Genomic DNA, 26,698 nt, shown 5'->3' on the forward strand with positions numbered 1-26,698 from the left:
CTGTCCAGGGAATGTCAGTCTTTGTCCTTTCTAAGAAGACACGCAGTGCTGGTGGGCAGTCATGATGTAAAACGCTCAGCATGGAGATGGAAAAACCCCGACCCTTCAATATGAACTAAGACCCAAAGTCACCGTTAATTCTTTGCAAAGTTTACCACCCACAGAAGCGTGAAGGGTTAAAGCCACCAATCAGGCAAAACTCCTTCTTGGCCATCAAGGCCACCATATTCAAATGAAATATCTATGTGCTTTATATTTGTCTGTTACTCAGCTGGGGCAGCACGTAAACCGCATTCCATGAGACGCTGTTAAAGGATGCGTTGGCTCCTTGCAGTACGTATTGGATTCCACATCTTAAAAAACCAATGTAAAACACAAAAAAAACCCCCAAAAAACCAAACCCCCCCCAAAAAAATTTGGAAAGTAAACTATTGCCTCCATATGCGAATGGAAAATAATTTAATTATGAAATGAAACTGCTATACAGCACTGCCAAGAGGGCAAACAAATGAGAACTTAACCAAAAGGAGAAAATTGTCAGTCTTTCAGTGCAAAACCATTTTGTTCTGAACAGCAGCAATTATGGAAATGTGCAGAAGACTGTTTCACTGATGATAAATCTGCAATATGTCAAGCAATATTTGAAGATTCATATTTAATTACTGTGACTACACAAATTAAACAGTGGAAAAAAGTTGTCAATGATGTTTTTTAAAGTAGGGGAATAGATCCAATGCCAAAAGCAACATGGTTAACGTCGGTAACTAAAAGAGAGAGTTTCCCTCTAGGCTAAACCTTGTGATAAAGGAGAGATGTCACTTATTATGCACTTTTGAACATGTCTGGCAAGGTTAAGAGGTAAATAGCCAGAATGATTATCATCTGGGTTGGTAATGGTTTTTTCAGCCACATATTTACTCTGAGCACATTCTATGTGTTCTGGGTTACTCATAACGCTTGATCACAATTTGTTGTTCAGCTGGGGTTTTTTCCCCTCCAGCAATCATTTTAAGGCAAATAACTTTAGAAAACTCCATGCTCCGCTAGTGGCCAAGGCAGGACAGAGCTTCAATGAGTTTGCATTGTAAAGTGCGTGCGACCCAGCCATCTAACTCTGCGGCGTTGCTTCGCGCAGCCCGTGCCTGTTGGGGAGCGGCGGGTCTCTGCCCTCGTTAGCATCACGCGATTCAGCACGAGGAAGCCCGTCTGCCAAAGCGAAGCACAGGCGTGCACGGTGTTTGGAGCCGCAGGTTGACCAGGGTGAACAAAACAAGGACAGCACGTGCTTTATTTCAGTTTGCACCACTCAGATCGGCGGCAGCACGCATAACCGCGCTGTGCGAACAGGGCAGGGTGATTCCAGAAGCATCTTCTGGAACAAAGTGTTACAGGGCACGTAATCCTTTCCGTGCAGCGTGCTGGCTGGCACGGGGAGCGCCCTCCGTCCCCGAGCCTGCCTACAGCATCCAGCAGTCATGAGCCTACAGTCCTTTGGGTACACCACAAACCAGGGCTCCGGTGAGAGCACTGCGCTGTCTTGCTCCTGTTTAATCAGAGGGACGGATGCACCGAGCTTACTGAAGTTTTCCCCAGCAACTGCTCTGCCCTGACGGTGCAGATTTTGGCTGCAGAATTTATAGGGTCATCCCACCCTGTTGCAATGAGAGCTGTGCTCCTGTCACCCTAAGGTACTGGCCCAAGTGACATGGGTGCAAGTGCCAGTCCTGACACTGCTGTGCTGTGGAGCCTCGTGTGACTTTTTTTTTGCTTGAATTGCTCATCTGTAAAATAAGCAGAGTATTTTTTTTGTAAGGATTACCTTTGCAAAGTACTTTCAGATGTAATACTGAAAAGGCTATGTAAGAATCAAGTAATAAATAATTTTAGACACCGGGATATATCCCACTGTAAAATGCAGAAGAATTAATCACTGTGCCTGAAACCCCCCATTGAGTTGCTCTCAAGGACACATAATTTTGCAGGATGTATGAATGGGAGCGGTTCCTTAAGAAGATGCTCTATGTGAAGTGGATTGCGTGCCACGCTCTGCTGCAGTTGTCATGGCGAGTATTCATATTTCCCATAGCAACAGAACCAGTAAATAACTGCATAAGAAGCTGCATTAAGTGACCAGGGCACAAGTTAATTCTCTCATCGGCATCCTTAATTTGAGCACTCTTGTGTAGATGAAACACTCCACTGAAAAGCAAGCTTTTCCTTCGGTTTGTGACATGTTTCCTCTTCATAGTTTCATTATGATTCACCCACTGGTTGCTACGCTAGTGACACTATCTGCGCCGCGTATGTACTACTGCATGGTGTCTGAATTAACTGAAGGAGATGATGACAGGGCAGCAAACCCACAGCGAGTGCTGTTTTTGTAGCACTTTGTGCAAGTGCTGTCTAATGCAGGTTAACCGAAGTTCTGCAAGTGAAAGGACTAAAGCTCTACAGGAAACAATGCACTTCTTTTAAAAAAAAAAATTATTTTTGGAGTCTCTCTCTCTCTTGTTTTTCCTCAGTTGAAATGACTTGTTATTCTGCAAACTAGCACCACCGCCAGTGTTAAGGGCAGGCAGATGTTTTGAATGGACAAGGAGAGGATGAAAACTGGGGGGGGGGGAGGGGGGCTAGGAGATGTCACTCTAACAGCAGTGATGCTCCAAAGCAGGACAGTCTTTCACTTTAATCAAAAGAAATCTGTTGTAAGCCAGCATTTTCCTAAGCAGTGGTTTGCAGCACCCTGAGGAGCCCTGAGCTCTGCTCCGCAGAACCGTGTTGTTTATATACTCTGCTGAATGCAAAATTGGGTACAAAGGTGGTTGGCATCCGTGAGAAACACTGCAAGTTGACAGAAGTCAGTTAGTGCAAGACAGCTGGGAACCATTTTTCTGAAACAAAACAGCTCGGGCTCATCTGGCTGCCCGCAAACGTGCTGGGAAGGTGCTGCTTGGCTCGCCACAGAAGATGGATGCTTCCCTGGAGGAAGAAGGCAGAGGGGGTTTCTTGATGTGGAGAGGAGCAGCAGGATCTGTTGCTAAGAAAGTCAGGGACACGATGGAGGGTCTTGGGGCCAGGATGAGAAGGGTGGCAGTTCTTAACTGCCTGCACGGTCACCACCATGTTGGGGCCAAGAAAAGAGACAAGCTGTCCAAAGGAACAAAAAAAATCCAATTTCCCACAAGTCTTGCTTCTGTAAAATGTGTCCCGAGTTTCATGACAAGCACATTCGTTATACAGCTCCTCTCTCCAGTCCCAGCCCCTCATTCACAAGTCCTGACCAAAACTGATCTTGATATTCCTGTTTAGATGAGGAAATTCCAACTGTCTTGCATAGTCATTTTCCGTACACACACAAAAATGCAATCAGTCACAGCTGCATAATAGAAAATGATTTCACCGGGTCAGTCAGGGGTTTGTTTCCGTTTATTAGGACTGATTTTTTGCAACACTGCTTGTAGACAAAAATCTCTCACATAATACTAGTTTCTAGCATTCATAGTCAATTCATTGATGGTGTTCAGCATCTCCCCTGTGCCCAGAAAAAACATGTGCATTTCTGTGAGTAGGGAGTGCAGTAACATTCCATGCAGTTCTGAATATTTTTTGACACATTTCAGTATCATTTAGTGGTAAAACACAGTGATAAACTCTCATAGACTTGCGTTTTAACTTGCTTTTGTTTAGGTATGAGCACAGCGGCACAGCATCAGCAACACGTGATGCTTTTGGTCCGTCCTGCTCCCAGGGCAAAATCTGTGTTGAATATCAGGCCTCTTGTTTTATGCATTCATGAATTTATTTAGAAGGTTTCTGTGTTTTTAAAAAAGAGAGAGGGAAAACAATGGAAGTTACCCAAGAACCTTGTTGACTTTGGTGCGCTTGGGATGAAGGACACATGTTTTCTTTCCTGTGTATCCTACAGGACCATTAAGGGTGTTTGGAGAGCTGTGCTCCAGGCTCCTGTCCTTTTTAGCATCTGGGTTGTGTTGTCAGTGGTCCCTCGAGACAATCAAGCTGCTCAATTCTTCTGAAGAACCACCGGCACAGCTTGTGCTTAAGAAGCCACCGCTTGACATTTATAATCTGTCTGACTGCCAAACTATGCCTGGTCGTTCCTTGGTGGTTAAGTGCTTGTGACTGTTTGCGGTGAGTTTGCTTGGTATCAGATACATACACAGATACAGATCTATTGTTTTCTCAGTCTTTGCCAATCGGGGCGTGGTAGAAGCGTCAACCCCACGGTCTTCTAAACACAAACGCCCTGTCTGCTTTCTACTGGGTCCTTTCATGGTCCTCAATAGTCTTGATTTTAATGTCTTCTTGTACAAGCTGCAGAGCTGGGAAAGGACCACACCGGTCATTTTGCCTTGATGAGGAAGATTTTACTTTCCTCACAAAGTAAAATCAGGCAATAGCTTCTCTCAGCACGCTGTCGCTGTGGTTTTGCAGGGGGAGGTCTCTCCATCAGCAAGGCTGCGCAGGGGCAAGTGGGGCCGCGGGAACCGCAGCACTTTGTGCCTGCAGGTCACAGCCGTCCCAGTGCCACCCTCCGTCCCAGTTACCCGGTTTCCAAAGGAGATTAGGATGTAGTTGGGAGCCCTCTGGCTGCAGACCAGTCCGGGCAGAGCACAGGAGGTGAATGTCGGTAGCTGGGAGACAGATGGGAAGGTATGGACGGAGGCAGCTCCTGTCCCAGCACAGCCGGCCAGGCCCTCCCAACACGTGTCCTTTGTCACCTGCATGTGCAACTCGGGGGTCTGGTCAGACCCTGGGTTACGGTAGGAAGATCAGGTGACAAGGACAGCTTTCTCTCTGCCGTGTTTGGCCAGGAGCACATCGCTTCTTGTCTTGGAGTCTCTAGAGTTGCTGCTCTAAGCCATGATGTTGAAAACTCCATCAGATGACAATGTCAGCATTGCACTTGCTCCGGCAGAGACGAGAAGTGGAAACTTTTCAGTGCAAGGAACAGCTGACCTGTGGAATTCCCAACTGCTGTGTACGGGACCAAGTAACTAAGAGCGGGCAGGTGCCAGAGAGGAGCTTTGAAGTGTTACCACCTTGTATAAATTGCCCGTTCTTCCACGGTGCTTCACCCACGGGCAATACTACACCCATTGCCTGGTGCTCCCTCTGCCCATTTGTCCTCTGACTGCTGAATTCAGGGGGATTTGGGCCTTTAACATAATTATTATTAAGTTTCTATTCTATGTCTCTGTTCATGAGGCCCCTCAGTAGCTGATTATACTAATCAGAGGTGATTATTGCCTGTGCCCACTTAACCCATATTTAAATGCAGCAGCCTGAATTTGTCTTCAGCACAGGCTCTGGAACCCAGCATCAAAGAAAATTAATTCATAGGTATATTGTCCTATGGGATCAAGCTAAAATGAAGTCAAAGAGCTTTAGACTCAGTGTATGCTCTCATGGAAGGATACGGGCAGAAGGAGGTAGCCATGTTCTTGTCTGTGCGAGTTTTTTTCCCCATTTCTTTGAGTTAGGCAGAATAACAGATCACAAGAATACTTATCAGAGAATATTTTACTGCAGTTGAGAGAGAACACTTTTTCCTTTATAAAAATTATAATTATTGTTGAAAGTATGATCAGCCGCATTAGAAGTATTCTTTTATTCCTTTTCCTGGCCAGATCTCCGACTTGGGAAGCTCTCAGCTTTTCAAATAAATACATTTATCTGGCCATGCTATTACTCCAGCACAAGGAAATACAGGGTCTTAGATACACACAAAATTTGGCTATCAATCTTGCCTCTATGAGAACCATCTTAAACCATTTTCTACAAAATAAGGTGCTGGATGATGAAAATGAAAATATTCCAATTGGTTCTCAAAAGCTTAGGTGGAATTTTGGCCTAAATGGTGATTAACTCATTTATATTCCTAATCCTTTTAAGCAGTTGCATAGAGATTCAAAGTGGTGCTGGAAGATGCTGGGTAGCACAGCAAGTAGCTCCTTCCAGCCCACAAGGATGCAAGATTTTATGCTAAGGGGGAAATCCTGTTCACACTGGAGTAAATGTGGTGGTTTTTTTTTTTCTCTGCCTTTAATGGAGTTTCCGTTCCTTTTTCTGAACTTAAATGAGAATGGGATTTTACCCATCTTCTCACATGATTGTGGTGCAAACCTGAATTTTCATTTTGAGTCTTTTCAAAGGGGGAAAATGAAGGTGAAACTATGTAAGCCCAGAGAGCAGATGCATCTCTGGAGGGAGAGCGACTCTAATAACTGTAGGGCGTTGCTCGAAGCAGAGACGTGGGCTCTAAGCAAGCAGTCCCCGCCGTGCAGCAGCAATGTCAGCAGCGCTCCTGGAGAAGACACTGCGAAGCCTGACTGCTGCTCTCTTACAGGTTGTGCCTGGCCAAAATGCACTTCCTTCTCCCCGCCGTGAGTCGGGGGGGGGTGCTTGGGATGAGGAGAAGGTCATAATACCGCAGAAAGGAAAATGCACTGCTGTTTCCAGGAGGTTTCAGTGAAACTTAGAATTCACAAACATAAGGATAGATGAGGAATTGCAGGGACAGAGTTTCACATTGGCACACTCTTGGGCAGTGTATTTTTATGTTGCAAGTCAGTGTGACTAAAATATTCTAGAAACTTCAACTATATTCTTTACATTAAATCCAATAATTATTTATTCATCTCCCAACTTTGATTCCATTAAATAACCAATACCATAATTCAGAGGCGAGAATTTAATCCACAGAAAATTCTGTCCTCAGAGAAGATCAAAGTGAGTCCTGTGGTGTTAAGCACACACCTACAGCACTTGATCCTGAAAAAAAATTAAGCGCATGTTTCAATCAGCCTATCCTTTCTTACTGGTTCCCATGCATTAACCTAAGCCTCTGCCTGAACATTTTCAGTGCCGGGATCAAGGACCTGTGGGGATCTCCACGCCGCGAGAGCGGAGGTCTGAAAATGTAGCAAAGCATCCGCGCGACACCACCAGCAGGTTGTGATGGCAATGCCTACCCGTTCCTCTGTATCTACCAACCCTACAGGAAAAGGCTGAAACTCTCTGGGGTGATATCAATACGCGAGATAAGTGCGTACACTAGAACACAAAGGTGAAATGGCCCTGTTTATCAGGCACAATTAAAATGAATAGAGGATGACTAATAAAGAGGCAGTTTAAAGTCTTTACATGACACAGTGTCAAGGCAACAGTGTTGTGCAATAGCACTGACACAATGAACTCCGTGTCCCTGCCTTGGGCAGTGCTGGGAACCGGGCTCCCGACGGCCTCGCCCGCAGGCTCCCATGGCGGACGCTGGGTGGGCTCCACCGCTTCACCTCTCCGCTCGCTGCCGCATCCCGGAGTCACAGCAAAACCTACACAGAACCAGCCTCTTCGGATTAAGGCAAGGGTATTTTTTCCACTTTGTTGTCTCTGTTCTTCTCTTTCCTTTTGGTTTGCGTTATCCCAAGCTTCACGGTTACTGCTGCGTGAAAAGTGAGAACATCATGTTGGATTTCTGGGCATGCTCCAGAGTGAGATGAGACTGAGGTACCTGATCCTGTACCGGAGCTGGTGCTTGACTTAGCACTGCGTGATGCAAACATTTCCTGGCTGTGAATTTTTGCAGTATGTAATTTAAAGGATAGTTTGGACAACCCTTTGCTCTGGATGAAAGATTATGCATGAGATCTTGCAAAATACAGCCCAAGCTATCCCTCTATTTCTTCGTTTAATTATGTTACTTTTTAATGATGCCTGCCAGGCTGCAAGGTCCTCCAATCCGTTGGGTAGGTGCAGCAAGGACAGGCTGTTTTATTTATATATATATATTTTGGGTATTTTTATATAGATATATATTCTTTGCTGTTCTTATTTTCTGGCCCAAACCAGTTCTCTCTTGGTTTTATTGCTGCTGGCATGTCTTTGCAACACAGCATTGTTAAAAACTAATAATATAAACAAATCTGAGGCTATGCCAACCAGCACAGAGTACAGCCAAAGCTGCCCAATGCCACAGCTTGCTGAGCAACATGTGAATTTTGTCGTGTCAGAAATGTCTGTTTCCCTGTTCTTTTTTAACTTTTGGAAGGGTCTTAGTGGAGAGTGTGTTCTTCTAAATGAGCAAATTAAAGCCATCGACATGAAAACTCTTTCAGCATTGCTATAGGAAGAGCGGCCCCTGTGTTTGCCCAGCCTGCTGTCTACCTGCCGGGGCTGTAGGGGAGTTGGTTGAAACACTTCAAATAAAACATGATTTCTGGTCAGAAAATCATGTTATTGCAGTTAACGTGTTAAGTGGTATTTCTGAGTGTTTTGCTTTATTAGAAGAGTGTTGGTGCTGTTTGCTGTGCCTGCCGGGCTCGTGGGATAGGGGGGTGGCCGTGGAAGTGTCCGAGGTGCAGTGGCTGTGGCACTTGGTGCCTCCAGGGGGAAACCTGCCCAGCCCCTCTGGGGCCACATCCTGCCTGCGCTGCCCCCAGCATCCCTCCGCGGGTGCTAAATCCTAAGTGCCTCAGCTGCAGAGTGCGGTATTCTCTTTATTCCTGATCTAATTCCCCACGTACGTGGGCAATGGCGTCCTCTCCGTGACTGTCGCTCAGGTGACAGGGCTGCGCTGTGGGCTGCAGAGACACACCTTAACTCAAGTGAAAAAGGAGAGAAACGTTGCATTCGATACCTATTTGTACCTTGCCTGAAAGAGGGCAAGAAGGATTTTTCCCACATGAACGAGGGTTGCTGTGTTTCACGTGATGAGGCTGCGTGCCTCAAAAACCCACTCTCAGTGGGAAAATGAGATTTGCCACTTGTGGCAGTCAGCACAACCACGCTATTCGCTTTGCCTCCGTTAAGAAAGAAAATAAGAACTATTAACTGCATGCAGAGGTGTCCTTTCTCTTGTCTTCATCAATGACAGCCGATGTTCCTCAGGGTTATTGCTGTAACAACGTCACTTCCCTTTCCTCAGTGGCATCAGGTTTATATTAAAAACCTCATAGCAAAGTCTTTTGTCCGCTGTCCCCTCTTTGGTTCTGCTTTTGTCCCCTGTGCTGTGCTTTGGGGCCCTGGCACGTGCGGGGGACGGGGCCATGCAGACAGGCTGCCTGCCTGCCCCCTTCCTCCGGCAGAGAGAGGGCTGGGAGAGGAACAGGAATTTTGGCTGAGCAAAAAAACCCCAGGGGTCAGGTATGCCAGCTGTGGGAAAGGGCTGCTGGGCAGGAATGTGCTCCCAGAAGGAGCAGATCTCCCAGCATTGCACAGGTTGAGGAGCAGCTTTCCACGAGGTGTTGAAGGGGAAAAGAAAACCACAAAACCAACAAACCAAACAATACCCACCAAAAAAAATCTAACTTGTTAGTAAGAGAGAGTGGACTCCGTTTTGGAAGGGGATTACACGATGCAGCTGCTTGCAGCACCCTGGGGCTGGGTCAGGGACCCATGCGTCCCCCCAGGTCGCCCCAACTGTGGCGAGCGCTAATGTGTCACCCCCCAGCGAGCGCTAATCCCCTCCCGGGAAAGGAGGAGGCCATAGACCAGTCCCGATGCCACAGCTTGTGGCATCTACTGCTCCCAGAAACAAGAGAAGTACAAATCGAATCCCCGGCGATCGGCGTTCCCTCAAGGAACCAGCGAAGAGCGGCCCCACCTCCCGCTTCTCCGGAGCTACCGCGGCAGGGCCGGCGGGACCCGCTGCCTCCCGCCACCGGCTCCGGCTGCTGGCCCGGAGCTGGGCACGGTTGTGGCGGGAAGGGTGGGCAGGAGCAAGCCGCTGTCCCTGCCGAGGAGGGAAAATAATTACGGTAGAGAAAGGGAAAAAAAAAAAAAAAAGTCGTACGAGGAAGGAAGCAGCAAATGTTACATCAGTGACTCATGGTATAGGATGACTAATCCCGTCAAAGCACGGCTCAGCTCGTGTCGGGCATGGAACTGGTGCCGAACGCCCCGTGGCGAAGGCAGAAAGGTGGTGGGACCCGGCCCGGGCAGCCCGCGCGAGGGGGCAGCGGGAGCGGCCCGGGCCGAGCCTCGCTCCCCTCCGCAGAGCGCCCGGCGGGAACCAGGGAGGGGCGAAGCGGCCGGTGCCGGCCAGGGCTCCGCGGGCGAGCCCAGCCCCGCGCCCCGCGGCTCGCTGCCGGTGCCGCGCGGAGCCCCGGCGGTGACCTACTTTCCGCCGGCTCCTCCCGCCGGACGGCACCGCCGCTCCCCGCGCGACCTGCCCTGCCCTGCCCTGCCCCGGCCCTGCCCGGTCTCCGGGCGCCGTGCCCGCGGCTGCCGCGCCTTCTGCGCCCGTGCTGCGCGCCTTCTGCGCGCGTGCAATCCGCCCGCGGTCTCCCCGCCCTCCGCGCGTTCTCCGTCCCCGCGCTGCCCGCGTTCTGCCGGGGCGCGCGCCACGCGGGGGGGGGGGGGGGGGGGGGCGACGCGGGCGGGCCCGCGCTCGGCGCGCGCGGCGGGTTGCCGCCGGCCCGCGGCTGCCGGTGGCAGCGGGGAGGGGGGGAGGAGCGCGCCTGTGCAGTGCCGGGAGGACGGGCTCAGCCCGCCGCCGCGTTACACAACCGGCCGCCGCAAGAGGCGAGTTCCACAAGTCCCGCCGCGGCTCGCCGGCAGCCCGCGCCCACCTTGCGCCCACCCACACGCACACCGACACCTCCCCACCTCCCCCCCCCCCGCCGCGCCCGCGCTGCCCCCTGCCCGTGCTCATGCCATGTCTCCTCCGGGCAGCGGGACCCCGGGGCGGGCGGTAACCCCTGGCGCCGGGGGGGCACCGCGCCGGGGCTGGGCATGGCACTGAGAGCGGCTCCGGGACACGCATCCTCCTAGACGGTACGTACGCCCCTGCGGCGGGGCCGCCGGTGCCGCGGACCCTCGCGGTGTGTGGGGGTGCGGGAGGGGGGGTCCCCTCACTCGCGGCCCGCGGGGTGCGGCGGGGGCGGGCAGCGGCGTGCCCCGGGAGGAGCCCCCGCTGCAGCGCCGGGTGCGCGGCACCCAACGCTTCGCCCTGCCCTCGTCCGACACCTCCAGGACGGTCCCGATTAAGTTTTGGAGAGGAAAATTCTACAGCCGCAACTTAATTCCTCTGATTTCCCCGCAAAACAAACCCTAAATCCGTGTGTCGGCAGGACGGGCACGGGACCCGCAGCCCCTTCGCTGTAGAGGGGAGGCGGGGAGGGGTCTCCGGGTGCGGCAGCCGCAGCTCCCGGGCGGGGATGCTGGAGCGCGGCGGCGGCATCCTGACGGCCGGGGACCCGCTGCCCCGCCCCGGCCCCGCAGGTGCCCGCGGACTCCGCGTTGCCCACCGGCTCGGGAACAGCCCCGGGACTGAGCACAGCTGAGAGGTGCGGGGTGTTGGGGTGGGAGGAAACCGATTTTCTGGAGGTTAAAACGTTCTGTCTTTGAAGTTCTGTCGTTCTGGGATTGCGTTTGTCTGAAAACACGGTGGGGCAAAACCTCCGAACTGAGTCTTGTGCCTAAAGATAGCATCTAAAATCCAGGTTGAAAAGTTACTCCTCCCACCAGGGTTCTTGTGTCATTTGATTTTAAAGACTGTTTACATTATAAGCGGGGAATTATGAAGGCTTTGAAAGTCCCTCATACGTCTGAGCTGTGGATTTGTGAATGATAACTCCAAGCCTTGGTCCTTAATGGCAGAAATTGCAAACTGATTGCTCTGGGTAGCTTGCGCTGGAAGCACACTTCAAAGCTGAGCCCTGTGTGATTCATAAATGAGGTGTCATACGCACTTCAGAGAGCACTTGTCCTTTGTAAAATGCCACAGTCCCCAAAGGCAGGAGGTCCCTGAGCCATCCGCGGAGCAGGTCCCTCCGAAGTGGATTTTGGAGAAGTCCAGCACGGCAGTCCCTTTTTGGGGGCAGAACCGGCACCTAAGTGCCAATTAGCACTGGTCCCTGAAGGAAGTTGTCTTCCTCAGCAGGGGAATAGCCCTGGAGATAATGTACCTGAAATCAAAGCTGTTAAAATGCCCCATGCTCTACCCACTGTGAAGGTGCAGTATAACCTGGAAAGGCAGGGTTATTTATTAGCCTAGGTTTATTTTATCGTGTGCAGTGAAAGCGGCAGTGCTGATTTCACTAATGGGACAAGACGGTCTGGTGTATAGATGGGAAAATGTCAGGAGTCGCTTCATCTTTAGGCAGAATGATGGTGCTCCCCTGTTCTTATTTTGCTGGATCGCTAATCCCTTGCTCTGGAAATGGGAACTTGCCTTAAAGAGGCAGCTCTTCGCGTTTTTGATCCGTAAGCTTTACAGTCCTCGTAGTTCCTATGAATGTTGTTTGAAGCAGCAGATAATTTCAGGAGTACGCAGTGAGAACCCCTTGTACTGAACATACTACAACGTGTGCTGGTTTGGTTGGGAATTTGTGTAATTTTTATAAACTTCCTAGGCTGCGATGCCTCACCATAGTTATCCACTCAGAAAAGTGCATTTGGATTTTTGTTTTTTCTAGAAACTGTATTTAAAAAAAGATTAATTTTCTCGTAACGCGCTAATCAGAGTAAACCAGCGTGCCAGCGATGCGTCGCGGAGGAACAGAGCACCCTGTGCACTGATGCGCTGTAACGACAGCACTCGGGGCTCTGTGGATGACAAAGTTCTGACAAATGCAGCAAGCACTAGCGAGGAGAAGATGCTCAGGAGTTAAGCCAAAAGTGGAAGTTTGTGTGGAAGGGAGGCATTTGTATCTCCTGGGCTAAACATGTTTACTACTGGATCTTTAGAATTTTTCTGGAAGATGTAATAGGAAAAATGCAAATGACTTTAGGAGTGGTTGCTTACTGTTCATTTATTCTGTTCATTCAGAGCTGTGGATTAGAGCTGTTTGATCTAGAGGTAAAAGTAAAACTGGTTTGAAATTTTTTAGATAAACTACAAACTTCAGTGAAATTTGGCAGTAAGGTATGTGATGGTTCCTGGTTTTCAGCTGCTCAGACTATGTCTATATGAAGTGATTTCACTGGTTTAAGACACACATCAAGCAGTCAAAAATAGCTCAGGGTTAAAGATTAAAATTAGCAAATGAGTAGTTCATAATTAAAGTCTCATGGTGTTGGAAGCAGCATTGCATTTCAGAGATACTGATGTCGAATTCAACTTCTGCTCTTTAGTAGTATCAAAAAATTGGTAGGATGTTTTTACAGTTTGGAGCTAGGGCTTGTCTGTGCACAGAAGTTGCATTGTTTTGCCCTAAATTACGCAACCTCTCAAGATTCACGCGTAATGATACAAAGGTTTTGATGCCAACATAGCTTATTCCTTTGAGACTGGAGGAATAAGCTATGTGCCTATACCAGAACCACTGAATCCAGTACTGGAACAGTTATGGATTCTAGTGGAATAATACAGCTTTAACCAAAACAGTAAGACCTATAAAAACTCAAAATAGTAGAGACCAGTCTTTGCTGGTGTTATTAAAATGATACACCTCTGTATCACTTCAGTTCCAAATCTCTATTAAGGAAGTCAGACAGGTACAAAACCTGTATGTATTTGTTACAACCGGGATGATGCTCTTCTTTCACGCAAACCTTTGTTCACTTAAGGCCACGCTGTGCTCGATGTGCCCCTCGTCGTCCCACTGCAGTGGGATCTGTGGCCATCGGCACAGCCACAGCTGCCTGGGCTCATCTGGCTGCAGCTCTGCTGTGTCTGTCCTGTTCTGCTGCCCAGGCTGAGGCCATTTAGAGTCATAGAACCATAGAATGGTTTGGGTTGGAAGGGACCTCAAAGATCATCTAGTTCCAACCCCCTGCCATGGGCAGGGACACCCTCCGCTAGACCACGTTGCCCAAAGCCCCATCCAACCTGGCCTTGAACACTTCCAGGGATGGGGCAGCCACAGTTTCTCTGGGCAACCTGTGCCAGTGCCTCACCACCTTCACAGGAAGAATTTCCTCCTAATATCTAATCTAAATCTACTGTCTTGTAGTTTAAAGCCATTACCCCTTGTCCTGTCACTACACTCCCTGATAAACAGCCCCTCTCCAGCTTTCCTGTAGGCCCCTTCAGGTGCTGGAAGGTGCTGTAAGATCTCCCCGGAGCCTTCACTTCTCCAGGCTGAACAAGCCCAACTCTCTCAGCCTGTCCTCATAGGAGAGGTGCTCCGGCCCTCTGATCACCTTCGTGGCTCTGATTTCTCTTTTTTCCTTATTTCTGTGCTACTTTTGGTGCCCCAGTTTTACGTGAAGTTGGGGTGATGGTGAGGCCTCGACAAGCGTTCTGTACACAGCTGGGCTTGCTGGCTGCACATCTGCTTGGCCTCAGAAGCACCAGATTCAGTCAAACCGCAGAAGTGTGTACAATTAATGAGAGACTTTGACCTACTTCATATTCCATTATTGGCTTTGGCCTTGTCTACATGGGGAGATTACACCAATTTAGTTTAAGTCTGTTTTTAAAGTGATTTGATTAACCTGATGTGACCTCACGTAAGGACATTCTTATTTTGGTTCAAATGAACTTATTTGGGTTCAACCAAAACCTGCACTTAGTCAATTTACACAGAACTGAAATTATCCATGCCTAAAGTGAAAGGAGAACTGATGTCTCTAAATAATGACACAACTTTCTCATGAAAGCAGAACCTTCTGTAGAATCTGGAACAGAGTGTAATTACTAACAAATCTGCAGGAGACTGAAAACTATTCATAGAAGAGTTAAAAAAAAACCCAACAAAACAAGCAAAAGTTAAGTATCTTAGTGAGTCAAATGAAGAAGTGCCAATAATCCCAGTCCTGGCATACTGAAAGCAGTGGCACAAGGCTTGCGCGGCTTTCCGCAAGACTCTCCCATGGCTCTTCAGCTGCAGAAGAGGGGAAACATTTGTGTCCTGTACACAGAGTCCCTATACAGTCAAAAAATAAAAAAAGCAACGTGGGGAACTATAGGTCTGCTGGTTTGAATGCAATAGTACAGTGTCTCATGATGTATTTTGCAGGAAAGAATAATTAGACAGGGAAATAATGAGGAAGCGGGCTAAATTACAACAAGATTTTATCAAAGATGGATTGTGCTAGACTAATCTAACATCTTTTTTGTATAACAGATTATTTAGGTGGGGTAAGGCAGGAATGTCATTTATCTAAAGCCAAGCGTTTGATACCATGCCCCACAGGACATTGTTGCTTAAAATGAAGATGGTGGTTCAGTAGAAGAACTGAAAGGTGGACAAGGAGCTGGCTAAGGAAAAGATACAACAGTTGCATGCAAGTAAAGTTGTCTGAATGGAGAGAGGTGGTCAAAGAAAGTCATCAGTGTGGGGAGAGATTAGTGCTGTTGCTCCCTTGGGACCCAGCTTGTGCCTGTTGAATGGAGCCACTCTGAGCTGTGGGTAGGGTCTGGGTGCGTGCCCAGGAGCTGTGCGGGATGACACAAAGTTGGGAGGTATTGTCAATACGGAGGAGGATCAGGTTATCATATGAAAGGCATTTAGATGACTTTGTTGATCGGAGTGATAGAAATAGAATGACATTTAATAGTAGTGAGTGCAGAGTCATGCAAAGTTTTAAGCGTGGAGACCAGTAACAAGAATTTCCAGTGTGAAGCAGGAGCTCGTCAGCTCTCCGTGACAGAAGGGAGAGATGTGGATGCACTGGCTGGTCAGAAGACACCTGCGAGCAAGCAGTGAGATACAGCTGTGAAGGAGACCAATGACATCCTTGGATATCAATGGAAAATAATATGAGAGTTTCAGGGAAGTGTGATATTATCATTGTACAAATCATCATACAGAGCGTCAGTACAAGACCTTTCCGTTGCTCATGGAGTAGCCCATTGGGATTTTGCGTAGCTCTGGAAACCCCAGTCAAGAAAATGTTAAATTACAACAGTAGGAGGGCTAGAGATGTGGTTACACAAATGGATAGTCTGTTCTATGGAGTGTAATTTGTTTAGCTCTGGCCAGTTGAACAAATGAAGGGACAGGTTACAGTACATCTTTTTACGCACAGTTGGGACTAAATAGCAAGAAAGCAGAAAAACTAAGTCAAAAGATAGCATCTGCACAAGATCAAATTGTCTAAGTTGGTCATGAATAAATTTGGATAGGAAATTAGAAGAAAGCTTCTAGCTACCTGAGGATTGAAGTTGTGTAATAGTCTTTCAATTAGGGTAGTTTTGAGATAGATCTTGATAATCTTATGAAAGAGATTATACAATTAAATTAGAGGGTTCCTGGAGATAGGAAATTAAGTTTGCAGAGTTAGTCCTTTGGTCTCCAGTATAGTGGTATGTTTAATGTAAGGTTGAAAGGAGAATGGACCTGGTTTTGCTTGCACTATTAACCCCATGCATCAAGGCTTCTGCTGTTGTCTTGGGAGCCAAGGCAAGAATGAATTTTCCCTGTTGCTGCAGATTTGAATCTTCTTTTGCCTGTATTTGCCTTCCAATCAAGCACTAGACATTGAAAGTGTGCAGTGCGGAGACTCCTTGTAGCATTAGACAGGCACAATTGCCTGCAGTTTTTTCTGGCATGCTCCCTGGTTTAACCTGTTCGTCAGATTTTGGGCCAGAGAGGCATTTTTCCTTCTGGTTGTGTTACCAGTAACCAGGTTGAAGAGATGTTGTGAAGTAGCCATTAATAGCATTGTTTTCCGAGTCTGGAGTGCTGGGATTGGTGTCCCCACCGTTCCCTTTCTGCCTGATATTCATGAAATAAGTTGCAAAGCTCTACTTAAATAAGTTGCAGAGCTCTCTCAGCTCTGCTCTGGTACTGATTGGAGCAAAATTCTGTCAATTGTGCAGGATAACCTTTAGAAGAAAGAAGTGATTGCTGACCATTAGCGATGCATTAGTAATTTTAAAAACACAGTTTTGTTATAGGTAAGTTGAATGTATAATGTGCATCTTATTACAAGAAAGAGAGAAGGAAAGAAAAAAAACAGCAGAAGGCAAGCAGGCAAGCAAGAAGGAAAACAGCCTGATTTAGCCTGAAGCAGAGATCACATACCTGATAAGCTGCCTGTAAAGAGAAATTGAAATATGGAAAAATGACAGTGCAGATGAGGATAATATTGAGATGGTAGAAGAGGAAGTGTGTTAACCAAGCTCTACGGAGCTGTTGAAGTGCATTGAATCATCTGACTGTGACTTGTATTCTTAGGCAAACACAACTGTATAATTGATTAATTTGTCGACATTTCTTTAGTGCATAACACTATGGTAACCAAGAGGCTCGCTAAACATTGTCACAGAGAACACTGTAAAATGTATCTTTCCTTACAAAGGAGGAAGACAGAGCAAGACCTTGGAGCTCTAACTTGGGAGGACTGTTACACACACAAGCGCGCACGTGAGCAGTTGGAAATGGCCTCCTGTTGATGGTGGTGGAAGATGAGCATAGGATGGTTTGCTCGTGATACACGTGTTCTGGGTATGATTGAAGAGGTGACACTGGCTAACAACTGCCTTGAACACTAGTGCTATCTGCCTTTTGTAGAGCAGATGAACTGGGGACAACTATGTCACCCTCCCACCAGGTCCCTAATACCCAGGGAGCAGACAGGGAGAGCAAAGGGCTTGGTCTTCCCCGCACCACTGCTCTACACGGTGAGCAGGGCTATGCCACCCTGCACGGCACCCTCCATCAGCTTCTGGGACCTCAGTCCTCCAGGGCTGCTTCTCAGGGACCTGCTGCACGGAATAGAAATGTGTGGAGTTTTACACCGAGTACCTGGGCTCGGCCGTGGCTGTGTTGTACCTGCAGTTGCCCCCTGGCGCTGGGCAGGGATGTAGGCATCCCTCTTCCCGACGGCACTCGCAGCTCAGCAGACACTTACGCTGGGCCTCTGTGTCCCCACGATTAGCGTTCCCTCTCACCTACAGCTGATCTATAAGTCAGTGTGAGGTGCTTTGTTGAATGCCAGCTGTAGGCGGATTGATTAATTGATTGACTAATAGATAAATGCAAAGATATTTGTAGGTGTGTTTATCGTTGTTTACAAACTGCTCAAGCTTAGGCAAGGTTTTTGGGTATGTAGCAATGGCAGGAATCACATCCATAAAAATGCTGATCTCCTCTCTTGCTTCATCTGTTCAGCCCACAAACACACGCATGCACACATGCTTAAGAGAAATTAATAAGGCTTGTTTGTTCTCTTCTGGGCTGAGCCTACTTTAATCTTGTTTTAACTCACAGCACAATGTGGCACGTTGCTTCGGGACAATAAAGTTTTGACCATAAGCAACATGCTAAGTAAACCCTTTTTTGAGAAATAAATGAACGATAGATGAGCTGATAATAGCTCCCATTGCCATTAATTATTTTGCGTAGACATGGCAGCGTTATAGGAAGATTTTTCAAGCAAATGCAGAGGCTTTATCTGAAGGGGATGAGATGAACCCCTGGTCCTGGTGAAGGCGAAGGTTGAACTTCCAGCAACTTCTGTGCAGTGAGGACCTCTCCCAGAGTATCAGCCGAAGAGAAAAATAGATGTCCCTGGGAGCCAGCCCTTGGGCTTAGGCTGTTTAAGGCTCTGCTGCACAAACTGCAAATATGTTTTTATGTACAGAGGAGGATGCTGTGTGTTTGGTCCACTGTTGGCTTGTCACAGCAAACGCAGCAATTAGAGAGGCTGTAATAGCTGGGGAGGGTTACACCCCTTGCTGAGGAAGTTTGGCCGTAAACCTGTTTGTCCTGTCTCGGAGTGCAATGTACACTGGCACGATTTACAGTAAATTAAAAATATTCACTCTGAACAAACTGTTTCAAATCAAATTTTATTAAGTGATGTATTAAGTGTGTGTGTTAAGTGAGTCATGTGTGACAAAAAGGCGGGACTTTGGTTGACTCCGTTACTGATGAATATATTAAAGATGAGTATCAACAGTTTGCTTTTTTCTCTCAAATAGAATAATTGGAATTGCTTCATTTTGGGGCAGGCTTTTAATGGAAGGGGCGCAGTAGGAAGTATTAATAAAACAAACTCTTTGCGCTAATCTTAACACCCACATTTTCTATTTAATCTTGCTCATTGCAGAGGGCTGAGCCTTGTCATTAGTGGAGACAATGTGTCAACATAGAAAAAGTGAGTTACTTTATTTTCTTTCCATCATAAGCTCTGGGGTTAGCCTCCCACATGGCAGCAGTGATGCGGAGGGAGTGTACCTTGGCCCTTGGGTGCCAGTCCTGGGACAGACAATTCTCATTGCTCATTCTGCTGGAGCATGGGCTTCTGTGAAGCTGAATCACTTTCTTATCTGGGGCGTCTTCACATCTCTTGGGACCTGGCTCTTCAACTGCAAGACCTCCTGGTATCTATGTCTCACCAGACCCGGAGCAGAAGTCCATTATTTGGGGAAGTTTGCACAACTCAGGAACCCTTGCTGAAAAGTTTGTTATGTTGGAAAATTGTCTACAACTCCGTTTTTCTACTTTCTGGAAATAATTAAGAGTTTGGAAGGAGAGGGTCCCAGAAGAAGGTTATTAGAGTAGGAGAGCATATATGATTCTGCAGTATTCCTGGCAGGAGAGTGTATGTGATTCTGCAGTAGTCCTGGTATACTGTCTGGAAAGGGCAAAGATCCATTGCCTAAAATGGGAGAAGAATAAATGCAATGGACTAAAATTGCCACTAAACCGTTTAGAAACAAGAAACGAGGCTGAATCAGAACTTCGTCTCATCCAGGGCACATGTTCTGAATCTGGAGCTGAATTCCTTATCTTGGATATATTCGTAGTCAAAAAGGCAACTAGTAGAACTATCAAGATCTAGAGTGTTAGACTGATTTGTTCATTGGTCGTAGGCTGTTGTGACTAGAGCAGAATCTCTGTTTTTGCTTGAGGGATGGAAAAAAGACTAAGGCAAAGAAGAACAACTTCTGTGTTTTGATTTTTTTTTGAAGGAAAGCATATGAATATTAATAAGTGATCCAGCTGGAATAGCATCTTTCTTAAAAATTGTCCTTAGAGATAGTGTATTATATTAACATGAATTTGATTGCACGGTAAGTAAAATTTTATAAATATAAATCATCATCTTATTTCAAAAGCTGCAGTGCCAAGGAAACTATTCTGGGATTTTTCTAATATAGTCCAGTTTGAATTGTTTGAATAGGAAGAGATATGAGTGAATAAATCAGATAACGAGCTGCTTTACATAGAAGGCATAATGCCTATTTATGATGTATAGAAGTCCTAAGAGAGATGAATTGTCAGTTTAATCTTCTTTGGATTGTGTTTGAAATCTACTTTTATGAGGCATTCCTGACTGTTCCAGAGATTACTGTTCAGACACTTATATAGACTTTGCTTATATTTGATTTACAGCTCTATAAGGTCCTTTGCAGGCAAATGTTCATTTTCTTAAGTTGTTTTTATTTGGTTCCTTGACCTTGAAGTAAAATTTGTAGTGATTAGAGGTGTTGCCAAAAGTTTTCTTCTGACCTAGTTGCTCCTGCCAGAACTTAGGATGCGCTGTTATCTCAATGGATGCTCCTTACCAGAAGGAGCAGTGATACAGATCATCTCTTTTTGCCATTGGCATCTTTGACACAACGTTGCAGAGCTCTGCAGTTGACCTGAGAGGGACAAAGATTTCTTCCTGGTGCTGCGCAGAAATGAAGAGTACGGAGTTTGGAGCCCTTGCGATAAATACTTTTTCCTGCTTTTTTTGTAAGTTCTTGTGATAAGTTTTCTCGTGGAAAAGAGGATTGCTGGATGAATTAAATCAGATTAATTAAACATTAGATTTCTCTCTCTGTTTCTACAGTGCATTGGCATTGACTGTTTACCATAAACCAGTTATTTTTTGAGAAAAAATGTGGAGTTTATTTTTGTGTCTTTTCTGACATGAACATCATGCTCTATTAGGGAATCCTCTCAATCAGCTTTACTAGCAGCTGATTTTCCTCCCAACCTTGCAACACTTGCAGCAACTTCAATCCAAGAGCCCTGATGGGGAAACGTTGCTGGAAGGATGACATGCAATGCTGGAGTCTGGCGGAGCAGGATTGCTGCTCCGCGTAGAGGAAGCAAACATCTGTGAGATATTAAAAACTTTTGACAGGGATAGGAAGATAATTCTCAAGATAATTCCGCGTCAAGCTCTGCTCCAACTTCTATCTCCTGCCAGGCTTCCTAAGCCCTAGGTTAGAGAAAGTTGTGGGCCGATTGTGTCATCCTTCACCTGTAGAGACTTCCCAACTGCAGTCAATCGCCACCAGACCCGGAGAGCCTGTTGTCACCCTCCTATTAAGGATGACTGTTTCTAAAGCATTAACATTCATGTCAGGTCTAGATATGGATCAGCATAGGCTTAAATCATTGTTAGGAACAGATGTGAGATACCTAATCAGTTATTTCCTAAGGAAAATGAGTTTGATTGCATGAATAGTTGTAAATATTTCATTCAGCAATTCAGCTACTACGGCAATGGTAAACAAGCTTCTGAGGCTGAAGAGAAGCATTTTGTGGTACTGTACTTGATTTCTTATTCATTTAAACTTTAGCGTAGAAGAAAGCAGCTTAGGTACTTCGGATTACTTTTTGTGACAGCACTGATCATAACCAGGGGCTCACTTTGAAGAGATCCAAACGTGCTTAACCCTAATAAGCACTGCCGGTTTCATCCTGGTTTACAACGTGCAGCATTTATCCGCAGAATGAGCACAAAGCTGCAGATTTTGCCAGTGGGACATGATCATGGCACAGGAATTAATTTTGGCTTCAGTAGGATGGTGGCAGCCTGAGCACCAAAACGTCCATCCTCGGCCTCGGTTTTGCCCCTGCCCACCCGATGTCAAGCTTTGGCGGTGAGCGTAGTCCTCGGCTGGGAGTTAGGCCAGGCCTAGGTGCTCCGTGCCCCTGACGTGCAATTGCTACGCAATAACTCTGCTGAGTCTTTGAAGCATTGGCGATACATAAGCAATAATTAAGGATGCGGATTTAATTTCTTGTTTTGCACTTCTCACTTGTTGAAAACAAAACTGATTTAAATTGGAAGAAGCTTTAATGTTAAATCAGGATGGGTGTAATACTAATTTCAGTGAATTAGATGATAGGAATTTTACTATTGATCTTTTGCAGAAGGGCTGATGAGAGGAAGAAAAGGATGGAGGACGTTAGCATTTCTCTCTGCATAATTAAATATTTTCCCTGCTTGAGGTTTGGCTAAAATATTGTATAGTTTGCTTGTGATTTTTAGGAGACATGCACAAAAGCAGTGCATGAAAGAAGGAGGTTGGGAGTACAGATGATATTTGCCTCTCGAACATGGTGTGAAATTCTGAGGAAACCAGGACTGCCAGCTAAAGGTCATGGGCATTTTTAACTTCTGCTGCTGGCTTCATGCTACTGCGTAGATGTTTGTCAGGGATCTGGCTGGCCTTGGTGGTATTGCATAGTCAGGTTATCACAGAAACGAATTCTCTTTTTACTCACATGGTTTTTATGCATGTACATGACAGTATGATTCTTTCCATCAGCTGGTTTTAATGTGTGTTTTCTCGGCCAGCCTGATTTTGTGGTGTTAAATACGGTATGGACATTGTTAGTTTATGGATATATGGTTTAAGGTGCTGTGGACAGGAAAGCCCTAGGTAATAAATTCATGTTTATCCTAATTCTGGAAAGCACAAATAAACCCCACTGTTTTCACCGAAGAATTACACAGATGGTTAAAAAAAGAGACACGTACCAATGGACCTGGCTAAAGGAAGGGCCAAGCTCTTCAACGCTCTTTTCACTGCGCCCCAGGTGAGATGCGATCTCACACTGCAGCCTTTTCAACTGGTCTCTTCCTTGAAAACCAGGGACCACAGATATCTGTAGGTACAGATCCGCTGTCCTTGTCAGCCACATCCATGCAGCCAGGATTGCTCAGCAGGATGGCAGTGTCCATCGCTGCTGCCATTAACTTGGTAGAGTTATCCTTCGAGAGACACGGACCCATGCATTTAATTTACTGGTTGTATTGGAGTCTTGATTTTGACTCATACTACGAGGATTCTTAGTACTGGACCATTGCAGATGTGAAATAAAGCATAATTTAAAATATTAGCGTATTTTAAAATATGTTCTGCATGCTCGTGCCATCGTAATCCATAGGCAGCTCTTAGATGTCCAGAAAAACCCATATTTCAGGGATTCCCATCCTTGTGGGACATGACCAGCTCTCCGTCTCTGCCGTCGGTGAGAAACCCCCGCCTGTCTGTGCTGCAGCAGGGGACGAGGGACCGTGCGCTCTGCGGAGCGGCTAAAGAGACCACAGCCTCTCTGAGCACATGGCAGCAGAAACCTTGCTGTTTGATCTGTTCTCTTTCCCCTGAGTCTCTGCATTTACTCAAATCTTTTTTACATGAACGTTATCTGGGAGGGACGCATCTTTTCCGATCTTAAATAGTTAAAAAAAAAAAACCCCAACCAAAAAAACCAAACCTCCAAGAGAAGACCCAAAGCGAAGTGGACATTCAGTCATGCTGAGTCACATTTTGTTATTATGGCTGATTATCCAGCCAGCCATGCAAATAAACTGCAAGGGGGGAAAAAAAAAAGGATGTGTGTGAATATCTTATCCATGACAGAATGAGGCCTTGGGTCTTTGTGCATAATGCGTGTAACAATAATGTCCTAGTATGAAAGTGTTCCAGTGACTGACATATTTGCAGTCTAAAAAAGATAACAAAGTAATAAGAGAGAGAGAGATCTGTGGATGTTTATCTTCTCTTTTCTTCTTTCTGAAGGAAAGTTTTGCTTTCTCATTATATTTCTAGTGCATATCGGTGGTACCAAGCAGAATGATGAATATGGTTGCAGTTAATTGTTTAAATATTCTTTTATTCCTGAAGCTTTCAAAACAAATAACCATCTTTTGAGGAGCTAGTTGAGAAGTGATGTGGGCAAGATAGTGCAAAAGAGAATATTGGATGTGAAGTTAAAAGTGCCTCAGAGAAGAGAAAGAGAAGCGTGGGGGTGAGTGTTTTAAAGAAGGAAAGAAAACCGGTTGTATTATTAACGATACCAGTAACATAAGTGGCAGCAATTCTTGAAAAAAATTTGCAAGCTTCAGTAGTTCAAATCCATCCTTGGTGTAACTGCGATGGAATTACACATGGATCAACATCTTTTCTGGTGCGTAAGTTTTCTAGTGTTCCTTAATGCAAATACTACAAATGAGCGTGACTTTGTCCAAAATGCATTTGCTGACTATATTTATCATCTGTCTCCGTCAGAGTAAACAAGAAGAGACATCTGTGGAGAAGGTCTGGTAGCCACAGAAAATATTTTGCATCATAGTGTCTAACTGGTGCCATTATGAGCTATTCTCAGCTCAAAGAGCTGTTCTTTAGGGCAGCTGAAACACAAATGTGTATTCGATGCTCAGGACCCTTTGCAACCATGTTATATATTTGTAATGCAGGAAGTAAAACACTGGATGGAAAAGTGCCACTTCGAGACAACCGTGAGTGATTTGGGAAATTCTGAGTAATGAGATGAGTTTTCTCACAATAAGGCTCAAGTCTAGCCCTTAATCATACACTTGAAACAAGTGGGCTCAGACCTTACGAAAGGTGTTTACTTACTCAGCTTTAAGGCACAGGCCAAGAAATAACTTGATCGGATTAGCCGAGTTTGAATAGGAACAGCAGCACATAGAATCAAATGAGTGTGAACAATGCTGCTGCGCTCTCTATTAGAAAAATATCTGCCAGCTGCCGTTGTAGAGTATAATCCTGCAAGGTGCTGACGCCTCGGGTTCCCATTGCCCAAGGGAGCTGGGCCAGGGCGCTTCAGGCATGCGGCTGCCATTACTCACCTTAGTCAAACAATGTTTTTTTTCTCTGAAATCCTTCTTTTCCCTGTTATATAAAGGCTGATTCTTTTCTCCCTCCTCTTTCTTGAAAGGCTCTTGACGCTTACAGGGGCTGGGTGCGTTGCTGGTTATTCTCAGCTGCAAGATTACAGAGGTGGCAGCAGTAAGGTCAGTGGGGCATGAACACGGCTCAGCTGGAGAGCAGATGTGAGCAGATCATTGAAGGAAAGCAGCTGAAATTCTTGGAGCCAAATGAGGATAAGACAAATTTTGAAATGTAAGGGCTTTGTTTAAATTCCTTTTGACTTATGTGCACGTTATACCTGGAATGCTCCAGAATTAAACACACCAAGAGGGTAAAGAAGTTTCTTGTACTTGAACTTGGACACGTGAAGCCAAAGATGTAAAATGAGGTCAGTTAGCTCAGCTGCAGTGAATCCTTTGATATTCATTTAATGGATAAGTAGATAAAACTCTAAGTAAGCTTGCATGGGAGACTTCGAATTTTAACTACTAAAGCTCTTTATCATTTTCTCACAGGTCTTTTACATAGACTGGGCATTAGGAAGCATTTCTTAGCGAGAGGGTGGTCAAACACTGGAACAGGCTTCCTAGAGAGGTGGTCAATGCCTCAAGCCTGTCAGTGTTTAAGAGGCACTTGGACAATGCTTTAACTTTTGGTCAGTCCTGAAGTGGTCAAGCAGTTGGACTAGATGATCATCGTAGGTCCCTTCAAGCTGAAAGTCTGTTCTGTTCTGTTCTGTTCTGTTCTGTTGGGCAGTTTAACTGTTGAGACAGCTAGTGCTGTTCCACTGCTGCTGCAATACCACTGCAGGTCTCCTCAACCTATTTTCCCATTTCTTCTGTCTCTGAACCAGAGGTGAGAGGTGGGTTGGCTCTGAGAAATTCATCATTTTGCCAGTCTTTAGGTTTGAGATTTGGGCTGAAGTCAAGAAGTTGAAGTCTGGATCAGGAACTGAATTCTCCTCTGGTATAGGCAGACTTTCAATCTGGCTCAGACCTATCTCTAATCCTTTTGTCGTAGTATTTCCTTTTTTTTTTTAATAGCTTCCTTATGTATTAAGTTCCAGAAATTCCAGGCTGGTGATACACATGGGAAACAGATTGCAACAGAGAACGGATTAAATTACTCAGGTCTAGGATTACTGAGGCAGAACATTTTTTCTTCGTGTTTTTTGAAAAGGGAAAAGAATCTTCCTTTTTTATATTTATAGGAAGAAGTTTGAGATCAAATGACTCTGAGCTGCCCTTTCATTGGTCAGTCAGTGATCACTTGAGGAAAAAATAACAAACTGGTTTTTTTTTCCCCCCTCCTTCATTTGAAAATCAGTTCTTACCAGTGCTGTGTATTTAAGGGAGTTCTAAGTCTGTAGTCTTATATGCTTCAGGGAGCTTATTTTAGGAGGGAAGACTTGACTGAATGCCAGTAGACAGAGCTAATCATCAGGACATCTGGATTCACTTCTTAACTCTGCTGTGTGACCTTGGGTCAATGATTTAGGTCGAGCTTTTCCAAAATGTGCATTATTTGTTGGTGCTTATGCTGGGTTTCAGCATTACTGAAAACTAGGCTGTAACGGCATCTACTGCTTCAAATTCAGCTTCCCAAAACTGGGACACTCGTAAAAAGAGACAGAAGTAAAATGTGTGCCCCTGTTTCCTCACTTCTACAACAAGGATGGATAACTGTGTTTATGGAGTGTGCCGAGCCTTCCTGATGTAAAAGCATTAGAGGAGAGAAAGGATGGCAGCACACTGGTTCCAAAGCATCAGAAAAGTAGACATTGTTCAGCAGAAATCAAAGGACGCTGAACAAGAACCAGACTTCCAAGACCTCCCACTTTACCAGCCGAAGGGTTCCCCAGACCGTGTAGAGGACCAAGCAGATCTAAGGAAGTGCAGAAATGACAGAGCCAAGGCTAGCTGTCTGTCTGCAGACTGT

At 46.1% G+C, this 26,698-nt stretch overlaps 1 protein-coding gene across 4 annotated transcripts in view; it reads left to right on the plus strand.

Moving 5' to 3' along the window:
- Positions 1-10,503: 10,503 nt before the first annotated feature.
- PASD1 (PAS domain containing repressor 1) overlaps positions 10,504-26,698 on the plus strand; it is a 55,328-nt gene continuing 39,133 nt past the window's right edge. For 2 of the 4 annotated variants that reach the window (XM_054839705.1, XM_054839708.1), the window contains exon 1: positions 10,504-10,794. The gene's annotated coding sequence lies outside the window, so the exon portion shown is untranslated. Of the gene's footprint in view, positions 10,795-17,211; positions 17,358-18,963; positions 19,012-24,860; positions 25,013-26,698 lie in introns of those variants that run through there. The other 2 variants (XM_054839706.1, XM_054839707.1) reach the window with 2 other exon arrangements.

The sequence above is a fragment of the Grus americana genome, chromosome 12, assembly GCF_028858705.1.
Source record: "Grus americana isolate bGruAme1 chromosome 12, bGruAme1.mat, whole genome shotgun sequence".
Classification (NCBI taxonomy): Eukaryota; Metazoa; Chordata; class Aves; order Gruiformes; family Gruidae; genus Grus; species Grus americana.